This window comes from Oncorhynchus kisutch, linkage group LG18 (assembly GCF_002021735.2).
Source record: "Oncorhynchus kisutch isolate 150728-3 linkage group LG18, Okis_V2, whole genome shotgun sequence".
NCBI classification, from domain to species: domain Eukaryota; kingdom Metazoa; phylum Chordata; class Actinopteri; order Salmoniformes; family Salmonidae; genus Oncorhynchus; species Oncorhynchus kisutch.
Window position 1 is genome coordinate 27,115,057 of NC_034191.2, and position 18,729 is coordinate 27,133,785.

At 39.2% G+C, this 18,729-nt stretch overlaps 1 protein-coding gene across 2 annotated transcripts in view; it reads right to left on the bottom strand.

Annotated features, from left to right (window-relative positions):
• LOC109909143 (leucine-rich repeat and fibronectin type III domain-containing protein 1) overlaps positions 1–17,249 on the bottom strand; it is a 135,515-nt gene extending 118,266 nt beyond the window's left edge. For both annotated transcript variants that reach the window (XM_020508093.2, XM_031795699.1), the window contains exon 1: positions 16,034–17,249. The gene's annotated coding sequence lies outside the window, so the exon portion shown is untranslated. The remainder of the gene's footprint in view (positions 1–16,033) is intronic.
• Between the last annotated feature and the right edge of the window lie 1,480 nt (positions 17,250–18,729).

Here is an 18,729-nt window from a genome sequence, read left to right on the forward strand (position 1 = left end):
TGCATGTCAATGTCAATATCAGACTGGGAAGAATTTACGTTTGCGATCTCCCACTATCTGCTAGCATGACCAATGAATGGCATAACAGCTTATTGATATGTAAATTCAACAAACCAATAGGAAAACATAAACATCAAATGGATATTTCTGCAGTGTCAATTGTAAACATAACCAACCCTGTTACATTTACAACACAATATCTAAACTGTCATTGCATATGCGATGGAACAGCGGAACATTACACAGATACAAAAGTCTGTGTAACATGGCACATATTCCCAAATCTTCCACAGTAAAGTCATTGACATTCTGAGACACAGTTTAGACATGGCCAAGTACACCGAGGATGGATGTGCTGATGATTCCTCTCATGAGCAGATAGCTGAAACATAGGCCAGTGTTGATTTCCTGACCAAAACAAGGGCACCTTCCATGTCAGTCACTGGTGGAGGGAAACACAGAAACACAGCTTCAGCAGGTTTTTACCCTCTGACTGGTGTCCATCTCTCAAATGTAATGGCTTAGAAAATGTAGACGTCTTTAAAAGGCAATGGGTGTCGCAGTCATATGCGGTCACTTAACAAACCTCACCCTGATGACTTTTCCAGCTCCATCTACCCCATCTGACTGCGGTAGTCACTAACTCACTAACCTTCTTGGTAGTATCTAACCTTCCCCTGTCACTTGCATGGTTACATGACTCAGAGTAGAAATATTTAATAAATTAAATGGATTTATGTATGGTCATAATACAGGCACCAATAAAAATACAAAGTATATAGATAGACCCTATCTATATATCTAAAACATGTTCTCATTAGTTTGTCTGCAAGATTTACCTCCATTAGCCAGCTTATGCTGTAGCTTATAGCCTTTCTAATCTTCTTAACGAGTAACAAGTAAGCTCAAAACGGACCTAGTTATTCAAGGACAGCCCCCATCTCTGGCTGATGATGGTGTCTTTCAAATCAAGCTCCTCTAGATTTAGAAAATTAAAAGAACATTTTAATATTATCTACAGTATATTACAAAGTCCACACATTCACAGAAAAACTGTTCTGTACTGAGACACACCTTAAAGGCTTAGTACAATCAAAAATGTGATTTATGTGTTTTATATTTCCACACTATGAGGTTAATACTGTGAAATTTTGAAAATGATAAAACCATTTTGGTGTAAGAGCTGTTGAAATAGACCAATAAGAAAGAGAGTTCCTAACCTCTCTGCCAATAATAGCTAGTTTTCCCATTCAGACCACTCCCAGACAGTCCATTCTTGCTTGAGAAATTGCTATTTGCTAAGAAGCCATTTTTGCTTCTTTTTGACCATTTTAATTGAAAACATTCACATTAAGGTAGTTAATTGTTACCCCAAAATAATTTGGTCTTGACATAAAAATGACTGCATTGGACCTTTAAGAAATGAAAGTTGAATACATTAGTCTGTCACATTCATCTCAATTGTTTCAAAGGGACAAAATAACTTTTGCTGAGATGAACATTGGCATCAGTTAATCTGCTGTATCCTTACTGGGTTTCTCAGCCCTAAGATTTTGCATTTCAACATATTCCCATCTGATATTCTCCACAAGGATCTGATAGGACAACACAAATCAAATAGACTGAAGATTGAGTCTGGTCATTGGCTTCTTTTTGAATTTTGAATATTGAGAGAGATTTTGTTTTAAGTTAATTGCTCTTGAACTTCACTGAGACATTGTATCAATACAATATTTCATATCTAATTTGTGCGATTGGCAATCCCCTATGAGATACATAAACTTGACTGCTGTTTAAATGTGTTGACATAATAAGTTCCAGACATTTAAATAATGTTAACTGGATGGAAGAACTTCCCAGTGTCAGCTTGTGGAAAAACAGGCAACCTTGCATGACCTTGTGGAATCTCATGGTCACCTTATATGCTACGTTTAAGTTGCCCCCCCCCCTCTCCTAAGTCTAAGCAGTCTCCTAAGTCTAACAGCCCTAGGAATTTAGGACACAGTCTGGGATGAAAGCGGTAAATGATTTCAATTGATAAATATACTGTGTAACCGGTGTGATAGATCAAATCAAATGAATGAAACCACCACCAATCAATGTTTTTCATCCAGTCAACACACATTGAACATGATGAATCTTAAGATCTACATGTAGTCTTTCATGATTACTCAGATGTTCTACTCATATGCCTCTGAGCAAAGGTGGGAGGTAGACACAACTTGGCGTGCATGTCACACATTAGGAAAATACATGTAAAGGACCAAAGCAACAGGAAAATGAGACTCAGAGCCTGTTTGGAGCTTTTAGTCAAATTTCAAATGACCTTAATCGCTGTGAGTACATTCACAGTCAGGTCACACTGCCCCTACAACAATAATAATATCAGGCTCTATTCCCTCTTCTCACTGAATTGCCTGCTTAGGTAGTTTATCAGCTGTCATGCTGACACACTTACAGCTCAATGTAGTCATCACCTGATTATTTGATAAACTCCCATATGAACATTAGGATTCACCGTGAACCTCACTAGCCAGCCAAGTGAATGCAATTGTCAAAAACTCCAAGTAAATCTAATTTGATTCGAAGGATGAAGAGTTCAAAATGAAGTCATTTGCATGCTGATGTGATGTGACTGCACTTCAGGATGAGGGGACTGTGTTGGATGGACTGACATACAATGTCCCCCCTGCAGGAACTGTATGCCTTGAACCTATTCAGGGAACCTAAGCATACATTTGTGATAATTATGAGGAGCTATGGAGAAAATGTGAAAACCGTGATAATGGTTTTGCATTTTAAGAGGTAGATTAAGGTGTATGCATAGAATCACTGGAGAAGAAACTGGGGGGGGGGGGTAATAAATATATACTGCCATGCCTCAACATTATGCAGTCAATCAAGCAAATTAAAGGTGCATTGTGCAGAAATTACTCCGCCATTTCCTGGTTGCTAAAATTCTAATAGTTTGCCTAATTTCAGGTTGTGACAAAACAAGCAATTATACTGTCGAGAATCATTGTGCCATCTAAACCGCTGTGAATTTTTTTTTCCATAACCAAAAACATAGCGTTTTCAACTGATGCTAAAACAAAACGGAAGCATCGACACATAGAACAGATCTACCGCTTCTTCTTTCAATGAGAATGACAGATCTATAACTTACATGTCTATGTGAATTTGGTCGGGCCACCCAAAAAGTTACTTATTGCAGCTTTAATCATGAATTGGATGACAACAATACATTTCAGCAAAATTGTAATTATGGCTGGAAATAGGGAATATGTGCATACTTTGCATACTAATGAAATGCTTTATGTACAAATGGATTCCTGAATCTACCTAATGTTGACTTCATACAGTTCAGCAACCCTTTAGCACGTGATAATTAGACCATTAAGAATGATGCTTAATTCTTAGTTACCTCTCGATGCCAGATATGACAATTCTGTAACTGTTAGGCTACTATTAATTTGGAGTGTTTTTGATTACTCAGCCAAACTAAAGCAAGTGGCTCACAGTGATAGCTGAAATTATTTCATGGTTAGTATCCTTGTAATCAAGAGTTACAGAGCCATCTATATTTGGGAGACCGATGAGAGACCAGATGCTTCTGGAAGTGGTTTTGAAGTGCCAGTGGGAGGCACTCTTTCCTCTGGTCTAAACAAATACTGTATATACCAATGTCCCAGAGCAGTGATTGGGGTCATTGCCCTGTGTAGGGTGCTGTCTTTCAGATGGGACATTAACTGGGTGTCCTGACTCTCTGTGGTCACTAAGGATCTCATGGCACTTATCATAAGAGTATGGGTGTCCTGGCAAAATTCCCAATCTGCCCTCATACCATCATGGCCACCTAATCATCCCCAGCTTCCAATTGGCTTATTCGTGCCACCTCCTCTCCCCTGTAACTATTCGCCAGGCCGTTGCTGTAAATGAGAATGTGTTCTCAGTCAACTTACCTGGGATATAAAGGGAAAATAAACACAAAATAAATATGTATTAATAACCTTTTTACACTAACACGATTCCTCTGAAATTTGACAGAAATATTTTTGCTCAGTTAATTTGAAAATGTGCTTATTTGTAATGCAAGCATCTCTGAAAGGCACAGCCTAATTTGTTATCCACTAAATTGAATGAGTAACATGATAAACAGTATTTAAACAAATTGGGATCTACTGTACATATATTTAGAAAGCCATTCACCATCAGAGAACTGAATGCAAAATATAATTTTCTGTGTGATACAGAAAAAGGTCACATCAGAAGGAAATATGAAATTCACAGTGGAATAGAGCTGTTTTTTGATCATTCACAGTGGAATAGAGCTGTTTCTTGATCATTCACAGTGGAATAGTGCTGTTTCTAGATCATTCATGGTGGAATAAAGCTGTTTCTTGATCATTCACAGTGGAATAAAGCTGTTTCTTGATCATTCACAGTGGAATAAAGCTGTTTCTTGATCATTCACAGTGGAATAGAGCTGTTTCTTGATCATTCACAGTGGAATAAAGCTGTTTATTGATCATTCACAGTGGAATAGTGCTGTTTCTTGATCATTCACAGTGGAATAAAGCTGTTTCTTGATCATTCACAGTGGAATAAAGCTCTTTCTTGATCATTCACAGTGGAATAGAGCTGTTTCTTCATCATTCACAGTGGAATAAAGCTGTTTCTTGAACATACACAGTGGAATAAAGCTGTTTCTTGAACATACACAGTGGAATAAAGCTGTTTCTTCATCATTCACAGTGGAATAAAGCTGTTTCTTGAACATTCACAGTGGAATAAAGCTGTTTCTTGAACATACACAGTGGAATAAAGCTGTTTCTTGAACATACACAGTGGAATAAAGCTGTTTCTTGATCATTCACAGTGGAATAAAGCTGTTTCTTGATCATTCACAGTGGAATAGAGCTGTTTCTACATCATTCAAGGTGGAATAAAGCTGTTTCTTGATCATTCACAGTGGAATAGAGCTTTTTCTTGATCATTCACAGTGGAATAGAGCTGTTTCTTCATCATTCATGGTGGAATAAAGCTGTTTCTTGATCATTCAAGGTGGAATAAAGCTGTTTCTTAAACATCCACGGCGGAATAGAGCTGCTTCTTAAACATCCGTGGTGGAATAGAGTTGTTTCTTGATCATCCACGTGGAATAGAGCTATTTCTTGATCATCCGTGGTGGAATAGAGTTGTTTCTTGATCATCCACGTGGAATAGAGCTATTTCTTGATCATTCACTGTGGAATAGAGCTGTTTCTTGATCATCTCTACAATATAAGTCATATACCATTTTCCACAGGGTATGCTATCCATCATTAAATGTTCAATGTGTCTGAAAAGTTGGTTTGAAGTGCTGAATCCAGCCCAAAGCTAAAAGTCTAGGCGCTCCATGCCAGCCTGGCCTTGTCACTGAACAATGTCTCAAAAAAATACAATTTAAATGTCGAACACTAAAGCTGGAGATCAGACTGACTTGAGACTGGAAGCTATTGTTATCCTAATGTCAAGAGAAGCTATTTCTGAGAGCCCATTACAAACCAGGTCAGTATGACCAAGCTACATTTTCATTTAAGACAGAAAGTGCTGTGCTGTGTCTGTATCTGTGCTCAGGCAAAAAAATGATAGAGCTTTGGGCTCATCAGCCATATGGTGAGGGCACTGATTAGGGCTTAGCCTTGCTGAGAAGAACACCATCCCCTAAGTAGAATAAATATGGAGGTGCATCTGTTTGGTTTGATCCACATCTTTCCAATGTCCTTATCTGATTCAAGGGGACAATTAATTCAAGCGTCCACTTAACAGGTACCCTCCTCTAAGAGGCATCAGCTTAGTCACAACTGGCAACATTATTGTGATAATTGATTCAAAACAAAGCATCCAGTCAGAAATGAGTCATGTTAAATTCCAATGCTACCACACTGCCAATCATGTAATACAATGGCTGGTTTTAACTAAATACAGCCCAAAAGGTTTCTGCAGAAAATGTCTGCATTTTCTCTGAGGGGAATGGTTTCCTTTTAGCTTATACTGTACCAACAAACTTCTGGAATATTTGATAAGTTACTTTAATAGAAGGTAGTATTTTGTATTGATGTATTATTTGTATTTTGTGCTTCTATGCATGCTCAAATACCCCAACAATCTCCCCTGATGCACATCCCCAATATATTGTTAAAACCACTTCACTTCCTTTAAAATGGGTAATCTACAGTTTATCAGAAGTTTATCCTAGTAACAATTCCCTGTTTTAGGTCAGTTAGGATCACCACTTTATTTGAAAAATGTGAAATGTCAGAATAATAGTAGAGAGAATGATTTATTTCAGCTTTTATTTTGTTCATCACATTCCCAGTGGGTCAGCAGTTTAGACACTCAATTAGTATTTGGTAGCGTTGCCTTTAAATTATTTAACTTGGGTCAAATATTTCAGGTAGCATTCCATAAGCTTCCCACAATAAGTTGGGTGAATTTTGGCCCATTCCTCCTGACAGAGCTGGTGTAACTGAGTCAGGTTTGTAGGCCTCCTTGCTCGCACATGCTTTTTCAGTTCTGCCCACAAATTTTCTATAGGATTGAATGCCTGTGCAGATGTTATGCTGTAAACCTGCAAACACCAAGTTTTAATGATTCTTCCACTGCCACTACTACAGCATCAGCACAACAATCATCAACAATCATCAACACAGAAGGTCATAATCTGTGCTTTTGTAATCAAACAAACAAAAGTTAATGGTACATATTTAAAACAGTCCATTTAAGAGTCTTCAGCATCACAAATCATATTGCATGATTTATATATCTACAGATTCTGTTCCTTAAAATACAACATAATAGAGCAATTAATATATAAATTATAGCTTTTAAAGATAATTATCTTGAATCATTGGTAGACCACCCAACAATTAGCTATAATTGTCCATTCTTAACACACTGATCTTGCGAGTTTACATAAATTATGTGCTATACCGACCCTTATTACGAATAATTTATGTAAGCTCACGAGATTAGTGTGGTATACTGTACGAGGCTACCCAAAAATAGTTTCTGACCAAAATCAAAGAAAAAATATTATTTTTTATCAATTATTTTTTTATAAATCCATCAAGCCAAAACGGCATTCATTCTCTTCAGACCTTTTATAGAGCAGGCGTCACAGCATAATGTGCAGCTTGTCACAGATGTGGGCACTCCTTTTCACAGCTGGATTTCTGTGAATAATTTGATATTTTGTCTATGTAGATTTCAAAGGGCTATAGGGGATACAAGTCTTTTTTCCAGGAAGACACCTCAAACCTGATTTCTACGTAAATGGCATCTTTGACGACCATAAAATGCACAACAGATCTCACTGTCTCATCGGTAGAAGACTCTCCCCCTTAAAACTATTGGGCTGACAGCCAACTGCCAAGTGTCTTCCTCCTTCAGTTGTCTGATCTGAGGATAACTGTCATGTCAAAGTTCAAAGATCTGCAGAACTGTCAACATGCTTTACAGACACTTACTGACTGGAGGCCTCAGAGCTTCATGATGTGATTACCCCGTGCATTACAATCACATATCTAGATAGCTTTAGCAGAAATAAAGGTTGAACACAACAACAAAAATATTTCAGTTAACAGCACATAATAGTTTATTTATTAGACCATCATTAGAGATTTGATATGTTTTCATTGCTTGTCAACCTATATTACTAAATATGTCAAGTCGGTACTGTATACAGCAATGCCATAGGGGATTACATGTAATAATAGTACGACATTTAAAAAATCTACTCCAGATACAAACTTATACATACGAACAGGCGAACACCAACAATGACTACATCTCATTTGCTCAGACCCGTATGCTCACACCCCCATCCCTAGTGTCTGCATTATTGTTTGCCACTTGGCTGTAAATTGTACAAATAAATTACTCTTGGTCGCCCATATGCTATTTCAATATTTTAATAATAAATAATGAGATATTTACATTGTGTTAATGATGGTAAATTGATTGATTTCCATGTTGTTACATATAATTACATGTATAAAAGAGAACAAAACAATGTTATCAGCATGCCAGTCTGTCCCAAAAATGAATGACGGGGCTCTACAGCTACATGTCTATCCCAGTCACTTAATCGACTTCTCCACCCCTACCACGGATCAAAGGGGTATCCATGTGCTATTACTGCGCTAATGCCACGTGCTCAGTCCTGTTAGAGGATTTCTCTGCCATTAGCTCCTTTTTATCCTGTAGGAAAGTATTGTTTTCTTATTATAAAGAAGCTTACTGCAGCCTGGCATCCAATCATCCAGCAAAATAAACACAGAGCAGCTGCTGTAAAAAAAAGAAAAAGAGAACATTAACTGAATAAGCCAAACATTTCTGTTTGGGAAGATTCATCTTCTCGGGGACATATAGATTATCACAGTGACTCTCTAAAACAGCACACAGTATTGTGAACTATTGATTCATTATGTGTATGGTAATACGTCAGCTATGGGCTAATGCAATGCATTGAAATCATGCAGGGAGGAAATGTACAAGGAGTGGTCACATTTACAATAAAAGGAAATATTGTATTGCTCTGGGGAAACAGAACGTTTACAGAATAACTGCTGTTACTGATTGTGAATTGTTGGTAAGTTGTTTAGTTGATGAACAGTTTGTTGACAGTTTATGAACCCTTTTGTTCATCCAAATATAATGCAAATACTGCATCTATTATCTGTTTTTAAATAAATATGAACATGGATTTTTGAATGTAATTTTATCTGCATAAAATAACTAAATGAGCCTGTCATTAATCATACATAGTTGGTTTGATTGTGGTGGAGTGTGGCGAAGTGGAGAGAAGGTATTTATTCATCTTGGCAGATCAATTGTTGCTAATCCTAGTCACCCTGTCTGCGTCACAAGTGGCACCCTATTCCCTGCATAGTCCACTAATTTTGACCAGAGTGGTGGTCAAAAGTAGTGCACTATATAGAAATAGGGTGCCATTTGGGACATATCCCTTAATTAGGTCCCTATTCCCAGCCAGGGGTAGAAATACGGTTTATAGAGATCTCCTGATGACTGGACTAGTGAGTGAATAAACAGCCCATCAACATTGACTCAGTGCATGTATCATCCACCCTGCATCTCTACTGAGAATGTTAGTCATTTATTGGACAATAAAGTAATAATCTCAAAGAGAACCATCAATTCTGAGAAAAGGCATGATATGTGTCTATAAATCATAGGCCAGCTAAATATCTAATTCGCTAATTCATTTTTGAAGCATATCTTCAATTATTTGTTGGTTCTGAATATCATAAAGACTGCTCTGGTTTTGGTATTCTAACAATGGAAAGTATTCATATAGCACTTTTCCAGGTATCTAAACACAAAGCTGGCATGCTCTGGGACGTGCTTGCATCACTCTTATCAATATGCTGGCTGACCTTCTACTTGTCAGAATTCAGCCACACATTTCCTCCTGACAGGTATGACTGGTAGTTTGCCATGTCTCAATGCATTTTGAGAGACAGGTTTGCTGTGGGCAGACAGGGCCTGTTATGTCACTGTTTTCTATTCCAACATGTATTCGTTCTGAGTTGGTGGTTGGTGCTTTTGTTTTTGTCAGTTCACATCTCATGCAAGTCAATGTCAGCCACCAATGATGTGCTCGAGCACCCTATATAAGGAGAGGATAGTCTTTTGAAACCACTCCCGCCTTCCCTATGGACTGATACATCAAATACAAGAACGTCACTCACTGAGTACATATTTACAGGTTCGAAATTCACCCAAGATCTCGCATTTCTTTCAAGTTTGACTTCTTTGTTTCTGAAACTCATATGGTAGGTATCTAAAGAAAAACTGTATATTCATCTTTGGAATCTTAGTCGTGCAACAAGAGTGTATGAATGATCTTAAGCTTTAATTGGAAACATGACCCTTCCTCTTGGAACTGAGAGCATGTGTTCTAATGCTAAATGTCTACACTCCAGTCGTGTTCCTTTGAGCTATTTATCAATTCCCTTACATCATACATTCTCTCTGTGATTGTCAAATCCACTAATTACCTATTGGCATCGTTCTTCAATGGGGTACCACAGAGGACAGCATGTCTATAGCAGCAATGCGGCAGCTCTGACTAGACTCGTAATATACATAAGTATACTTTTTGCTCTACAGAGAGCATTTTAGAACTATCTTCAGAATTATTCAGTAAGATGCAAGGTCAGTCTGACAACCTTTCTTTCAAACTCCAATATGCGGTTTCATTTATGATTCAAAATGAAGGAATAATCCCAAAGAACATGGCGGGACTATGAAAGAGAACTTTGTAGTTTATTAGCTTATCTCCTGATACATTCCCTTCATCTAGCAGTGTGCTGAGCTGCTTTAGATGAGGAAGTACAACTACCTGGCACATTTTAGACAATTGGTTAACAAAAGTATGGTAAGTGGCATAGATTATTCAGGTCGTTTATATCCTGCTGAGGAAGTCTACAGGCAGATTGGACCGGCTACTGTTTTAACATCAGATAGCCATCCAATCCAAACAGAGGAAATTAAGTGATTGTGCTATCACAGACAGTTGCTGCTGGGCTGGTTGCACAATAATAGTTCATGTTTTTTCTAGTTTGACTGCAGGGAAGGGTCAGCCGAGATGTCTGCTACAAGGTCTGCTACAGAGCTTGCTACAACACTACTTGGCGCCCAAGGCAATACTGTGGTATGAAATTGTATTGGAGCAAGCGATCCATGCTGCACTTACAGGGCCGAAGGAGTCCTGGCCGACCAAACACATTAGACAGCCCAAGTCATGCAGAGTAAGTGTAAAAACTCACCTTATTGAGTGAGTGTTCGCAAATGATGATTCCCATAACAGCAATCATTGTTACAATGTAGCTTTGACCTCTGCTCTCCGTAGCACTAAGGCCCATAGTAACTACTATGCCAAACCCCCTTAGTGCAGGGTTCGGTAACAGGCAGCCCGCGGGGTTTTATAAAATGATAGTTATTTTCAAATATAATCTCTTTTTGGGCTTAGTTGTGGTCAATTTGCAGTGTACACATTATTCTAACTACACCGACCATCTGCTCCGCCCAAAAGAAACGGGCCGTGGCTAGTTGCCTTCCCCTGCCTTAGTGAATGAGCATCAAAGAGCTTAGAAAAGTGCTAGTCTGGGAGATCAGCCTAATCAATATCATCTGATGCAGCTACTGAAAGTATATCCAGATCAATGACACCTTCCTTGATTCAAGGAGCAGCTATGGTCTAAGAGCTTGACTGGTTGGCTTGGCTGACTACTACAGTACAGCAAACACTAGTTCTTGTGTGGATAATAATATCATATCTCTTCATTTTAATGCCCCTATAAAGACAGTGACATCTATGTCCTGTAGCAGTAGTCTAAAACTGTGTCAAAGGTGGAACAGCCACACTGTATGGGAGAGGTTCTTTGGGGAGACAGGTGCCACCTGTAATCTTGTTATCTGTGCGCCATAGAGTCAACTGAGAGGCTGGGAGGCTGGTATATGGCTTGGGTATAAAAACTCTCTTTAGCAGTAGCAGTTAAGGTATGAGATGCTCCAAAGAAAATGACATTGTCAATATGTCCATCTTCCATCTGAATCAGGATACTAACGAGCCTAGCTCAACTTGCCCATACCTGTCATTGGAAATCCATCTGCTTCTACCTTGAGTCCTCATCTTCGCCTTCCAGTAATCAACTGATCACACCCATCATCAAGCTATAGAGGCTGTTTCTGCTCCATAAACACCTTGGTTTTCTGCCTCCTCTGCTCCTCTGTTACCATGCGCTCCCTCCCTGCTGACTGATGTGACCTTTGCCCCCACCCCCATTGTTCTCTGCTGCCCTTGAGCTCATTCCTACATCTGATGCTCTGCATGCCGCATGTACCAGGTCAACGCTTCAGCTCCCCAGCTCCAGGACCCAGCCTGGTTTATCTGCTCAGCATCTGTCCCAGGATGAGATGCACGCTCCAGGCCTATGCTCATCATCCAGTACCAACAGAAAATTCCCATTACGCTGATTTCAAGCTCAACTTTGGGGGCGGCAAAACGAAAGCCGTTATGTACAATAATGTATCAACCGACCGATCATTCAAAAAGATGTTTGCTTAGATAGAATACCACATTTTACATGAGCAAGTCAACCAGCAGCATTATCTAGTTTGAAATAAACACCTATCATGCTGAGTGTCTGTGATGTATGTGTAGGCTAAGTTGTTTGTTGAAATGGGAGTATAATTACATCTTGCATTTTTTTGGTTTCAATGTTAACTCATCTTTAATATAACAGTATGCAAATGTGTGTTAACACTTTTCAAACACAAATTGCTGGCAATGGGTACATTTTTCATGAATTGTGTACTGATTCTACTGTGGCTACTCCAATAGTAAATGAAAGTGGCAATATTGTTTCCCGTGAAGTTATCTTACACATTACAAAACAGACATTGTTTATACAGCTGTTTGACATCCAGACCTCATAGAGTGCAGCTCTACAGTGGGTAGGCTCTGCATAATAATTTTCAAATCCAGATTTTCATTCATTCTCCCCATACAGATATGATACTTTTGGCGTGTCTCTTCCCTCTCATTTCTGCAGTGGCTGATAATACCCATATCAGCCCTGATTTCATAATGCTAACACATGACAGCAGCAACCAGAGCAGCTGCTGTAACACAATGCAACAGACTGGCAAGACAGAGAGGCTACATTAATCTCACCCTGCTGCCTATACTGCCAAACTAGAAAGCAGCAGAAACCTTCCCACCTATCTGCTTGTGGATCTGTTTAACTATTAGCTATTGGAATTTGAAATTATTCTCACATATTTCTTGATATTGTGTGTATTCATGCATCTATATTGAAATCCATGTAGTCTGTGTATGATAATGAGGATCTCATGATGGCTGATTTCATTAGGCAAAGGCATGGCACCAGAACCCTGGGTATCTACTGTAACACGGTCCAATGCGCTGACAAGCTAGAGAAGCGGTGATAACCTATCTCACCCCAACCTCTGCATAGATAGTCCAAATCTAAATACACAACAACCCACTGGGCACACACTGGTTGACTGAACATTATTTCCACATCATTTCACTGAAATTACGTTGAACCAACGTGGAATAGACATTGAATTGACGCCTGTGCTCAGTGGGAAGGCCTGTTGAACTTGTTAATTAATTCAAATTACTAATCCAATAGGGCTCAAGCGTATTAACCCTCCTAAGAATAAACCTCATTAACCTCTGTGTTCAGATATATTTACAAGCCACTTAAAGCAGGCCCTTATTATGTACAGACATGGAGCAAGTATTTAAAATACATAACCTGGTTCTGTAGCAACAAATGTCATTGGTTCTTACTGAAACAAATGTTTCAACAGCTCATTCAAATATTCAACATGCACACCCAAAGCAATACGTCTCCTAAATTCTATATGCTTGGGGCTATTGACTCCTATTGTTGACTCCTACAGTCTTCATTCCTGTAAAGGACCCAGCACTTTTCTCCACCCATGACTACGTTGTTTTATCTGTGTGTTGAATGTGTGTCTCTTATCTTCCCCTATGAAGGCATCCGTCCGACAGGGAGTGGCCATTACAACACATAAACCATGTGACAGATCCTCTCCATCTCTACGCTTCATTGCACTGGGCAGGCTGGGCAGCTGTGGAGAGGTGGTGCCCCTGATGTGCCAGAACATGGAGTCCCATTCCTGATTGAGATGGAGGAGTGGATACCGCAGCTGCACCTGGTAAACGGTACTAACCAGTGGTGGAGTGGGACTGCAAGCTGCTATGTAAAATGCATGTGGCATACTGTACTACTGATGTAGCAACTCTGCAAATTGATGGACACAGTTTCCCCTTGGTATGTCTTATGAGCGTGGTCCGAATAAAATGGTAGTGATATGAAGGGATGTATGCTTCATTTAACGGTAAGTGTCTAGATATTTTGCCTCCATCTCTCTTTAATGGATTTACAACCTTCACTACTACCCTGTTTACATCTGACTGAGCACCTTACATTCCCTGAGTGAAAAAATATATAGATATATAATCCTATAAAAGCCACATGCTGACCTCTTTGAGTCCTCTATTGAGTCTGAAGGGTTGGCAAGGACACAAATACCTCCATCTCTGGCTACTGTCCACAGAGACATAGCCTATTATTCCAGAAACTAACAATATAAATATTGAATGCCTGAAAAAAATGGCTACCAGTTATCACCTCTTTTGACCATAAGACCACATTCAAACTGAGGTCCATCAGAGTGGTTGGGCAGTGAATAATACCTTTGCTAGCTGCTAGAGATAATATTGTGTTGTTATTGTTTTTTACCTTACTTTTTTGAAGTCCTGTGTTTTCCTTTGAACTGAATAAAGACTCTCAATTAACATTTCTAAGAGTGCATCACTCAAAACTCATTAATGAGCATATTAATTGGTGAGCAAACAAACTAATTTGCATATTGAAAAAAATGATTTCCTGTATAATAGCGTCACTTTCAGGAGTCTACCTAATACAACATGTAGCTTTCTGTGGCGACTTTGTTATGTGGTAAAAGGGTATGTGGAGCCAATGTAAACAACCGGATTCAGCACCATGGACAGCCATGAGCTCAGAATCCCAGAGGTTTGGCACCACAGGGTAGTGGACAGCGACCGTAATACACAGGGTCAGCTATGTTGCTGCACTGTAGCATTCTAGTCTACTCATGATCATGAATTATACTATATGTCATATAGACACATTTGAGCAGAAAAATTGCCATTACTTTGGGCTATGCTTCCCTCTCAATATCCCGCCCATGGGTAACGTTAGGTATATGAGAAAAGCGTGCTTTGATTTGTAACCCGTGGATAAAATTCGGAATATTCACATTCGTTCCTTATGAGTTCGATTGGTCGGTACTGAAACGAATAATAGACGGTTGTAGCTTAGCAGTCAGTGTCCCCAAGCGGTCATTTGACATTTCTGCAGTGAGAAATATTCTCCAGTGCTGATGCTAACTTGTGAAAGTCGACGTTGTTCTGATGCAGACACGCCCGTGCCACTCGTGCTCCAAGCAAGCTGGTCTGTGCTCTCAACCAACGTTGGCAACTTCAATGGAGGATTCAACTCACTGAGCTACGTGTGGCCCGTCTGTTCTGTGTTCCTTTTGATTTTAATGCCTATACAGCTTCAGGGGTTGTAGCCAAAACAACCCTGTGATAATAAATGCAGAATGCATGCTGCTTCTACAGACACAGACCGGCCTTGAACCAATCTATTCTCTGATTTCGTTCCCTCTGACAATTTGATTACACACATCACCTAGCAATAGCCTAATTAGGGTCCATTACAACGAATCCATACAAGGGTAACTATTCCTTAGGAATGAATCCTTATTGGAATTCCAAACCAGGTGAATAACCCAGTACTGCGAAAGTTCAATTGAAACCCTTGTGTGTTATTAGTCTACAATGTCAACCATCTCATATGAAAATGAATGAGTCATCAATCAACATACAAATATCATGTTATTTTGGCTGTTTTAGCCCAGCTGCGCGTTGCCTCACAGCACTAGTTTTAGGCTACAGTCTACTATTTATCATCCCTATTTATCATTTTGATAGCGCGCTTTCGGACCTATACAGATGTAGGCTACAGGCTACGTGACTTAATTAGCAAAATAATTCAACAAAACTGGTCCAAAACATCAAACGCTATTCAAATATATCATAATTCAATTAGTCAGGCAATACTTTAGATTGAATAGCCTATGCGGCATGAACGCATTAATAGCCTATAGCCTATACTAACAAATAGCATATTAGATTATGTTATTCAAAATAGCATCACCTGAACATTATATACCTATCAATATATCTGTAAACACTGCACACAATAACAAATCATGCACCAAAGTGGAAGGTCAAAAGAAGTATATAGCACAAAGCTCATTTGCTTTTTATGGAGCATGCAATTGCTATGATCAAATATAAAATACATGACTGACTTACCTTTACCGTTGTCGTTAATAGGATTCGCCGTGGATGTTTAGGGGTAGACACATGGGCGTTATTTCCACTGTTCAAATATTTTCTTACTGAAGCATTTCTAATCGAAGAGGAGTGAAATTGACGAGAGAGGTAGTAAAGGTAGTAACCAACAACGGGTTGACTTTTACTTCAGAAATTGGTCACCAAATTGGTAGGCGAAGTCCTTTCTTAAACCATCTGCATCGGGTTAAAACCACCTTAATCCCAATACGATCCAATTGAGACAGAAAAAGATATACAAACTGAAAACCGAATCTGAAATCCAGAGCTATCGTCCAAGGAACGTGTCAGTGTAGCCTCAGTCAAATTAGCCTTGAATTGAATAAGAAACGTTGGACTGTATCAGAGGTATATTCATATAGTGCAATATGCATGTACCAATATTGTCATTATGAATGATGGAGGTAGAAAGCCATGCAGTTAAGGATCCTTTGAAGCGATGGGTAGGCAGCTAGTGTTGTTGAACAGACACGGACATGGAATAAACGCATTGGGGTTGGTTTTAAATTCAGCCACGCGGTTTCTGCTATTCTGCGTATCTAAAAGTCTGAGATGGTCGTGAAGGTCGACGACTACAATAGCCTAGAATAGTTAACTCGTATGTAATTTATTTTATGATAAGAAATCAAGGTTGAGAAACATACTGCTCTCCTTGATAATGTTGGTCGTTAACTTCCCTTGTCGTTTGAATGAATTCCATCCACGTATAGTTTAAAGCGTGTATTCTTTCTTGATAGCCAATATATGCTTACCCACGCGTACAATTAGTTTTCATATATGGCTTGCTTCTTTGTCCACCCGTTCAGCAAAGACAATGCAGTCGATTTTTCCGGGCAGGGTAGTGGGAGAATGTATCCTGCTTAATTCCACAGAGCGAGCAGGCAATATTTTGCAATGCGTCTCTACTCAACAACCTAACACTTGCGTAATAGGAGGATCACGACTGATAGGCTTACAAATGAAAACATATTTCCTCACCATGATGTCTTGAACAGATGCAGAACATATAAAATCTTTACAAAATGACCCAAGGACGAATTCATGCTATACGAAGAACATTACTTTGCAACACCTTCTCTATGACAAGCACAGCATTGCAGCAATGTGATGTCATTAGGGTAATACACCAAACAATGCGTATTCTGGTCTTGGATGTGATGCTGATTAGGGTCTTTGATTTCTGGAAAGTGTATCCATATTGGTGGGATGCCAGAGTGACATGGGATGGGACTTCAGGGTGGGCTGGCTGTTGTGACCAGCACAAAATGAGATACTGTGTGTGGGGGGGGGGGGGGGGTTGTCTGAATGCCAGTTGAGCTGCCCTTTGTAAAATTATTATTTTTTACATGATCACCCATTTCAACTTCACACTCCACCTAATCCATATCTAATGGAACATTGATGGAACAAATGTAATACATCATCTTTATTTTAGAGGTTGAAACCTGCCCCTGAAAGGGAAATGTGGTTGAGAAAAGTATATTGGTCAGGATCAGGATTACACTAACACCCCCATAATGCTGTCTCTAAGACACCTCATAGTTCCTGACACACTCAGCCCTGTGCTGGATCAATGGAGCTGAACAAACAGTGGATGAAGATACAACCTTGTGAGTATCCACCCACCAGAAAAGCAATGGGTAATCCACTCAGGGCTGCAGAGCTACAACCAGCCAAATCATCTCATGGTGAAATGAATTGGGAGCATGTATAGTTGTGTGCTCTCTACACTCTCTTTGTAAGAGGAGGAAGAGTATTCTGTCTGTCTGAAAATTCTGCATCTGGAAAGGCTATCAATGCCTGTAAACTAGTTAAATGTAACAAACCTTATGGGATACAGGGCTCAATGCCAACTGAGGGAATGTGTGCGGTGGTGGTTATCTATTTTATTCTAGTCTTTTATATGTATAGTGTTTTTAGAGTAATTTACCACGGAACTCAACACCCAAGTCCAATGCCTAAGATTATGGCAACAAAAAACCTCTGCCACTGTTGCCAGCTATATTCATGAAAAATGGTTTGCTGCTTTTTCAGGCCAGGCTTATATGACATTTTATAACAATATGTCACTGCAGATGAGATTGTGTATTTACCTTTCTCCTTGACACATTGCGGTCATTATGTTTATATAAAATATTATTATAATAACCTTTCAACAATTTACTTCAAAAGAAAGATCCAAGGTTAACAATCCAAGTAAGACCAATTGGGTGTGTTTCTCATACTCACCTACTGATTTCACCACAATAACCTAATATCCACCAAGAACAGTTACGCAATTGAATACTGTGATATTTTGCACTGTTTCGTTTTTCTTCTTAACTGTTCATAATTAAATGTTGGAAATGAGAGCAAACCCGCCATGATTTAACATGCATGTACCTATAACCAACAAAGAGATCATTTGATAATCTGCATTGTCAGAGTCTGTGTAGCCTACAGAATTTAAAGTCCATGAATATCTGTGTGTTCATGGAATGGATGAACGCATAGGGCTCATGCACTGCATACTGATAGAAATAAAAAGAGAGCAAAGAAGGAAAGCCAATCCACTATTTGTGTCAGGCTGCACCCCATGGGGCCAGGCTTCCTCTCCCAGTAATGCACTGTAAAAGTGATTGATTGGTATGATATGGAGAGACTGTCCATCTGAACTG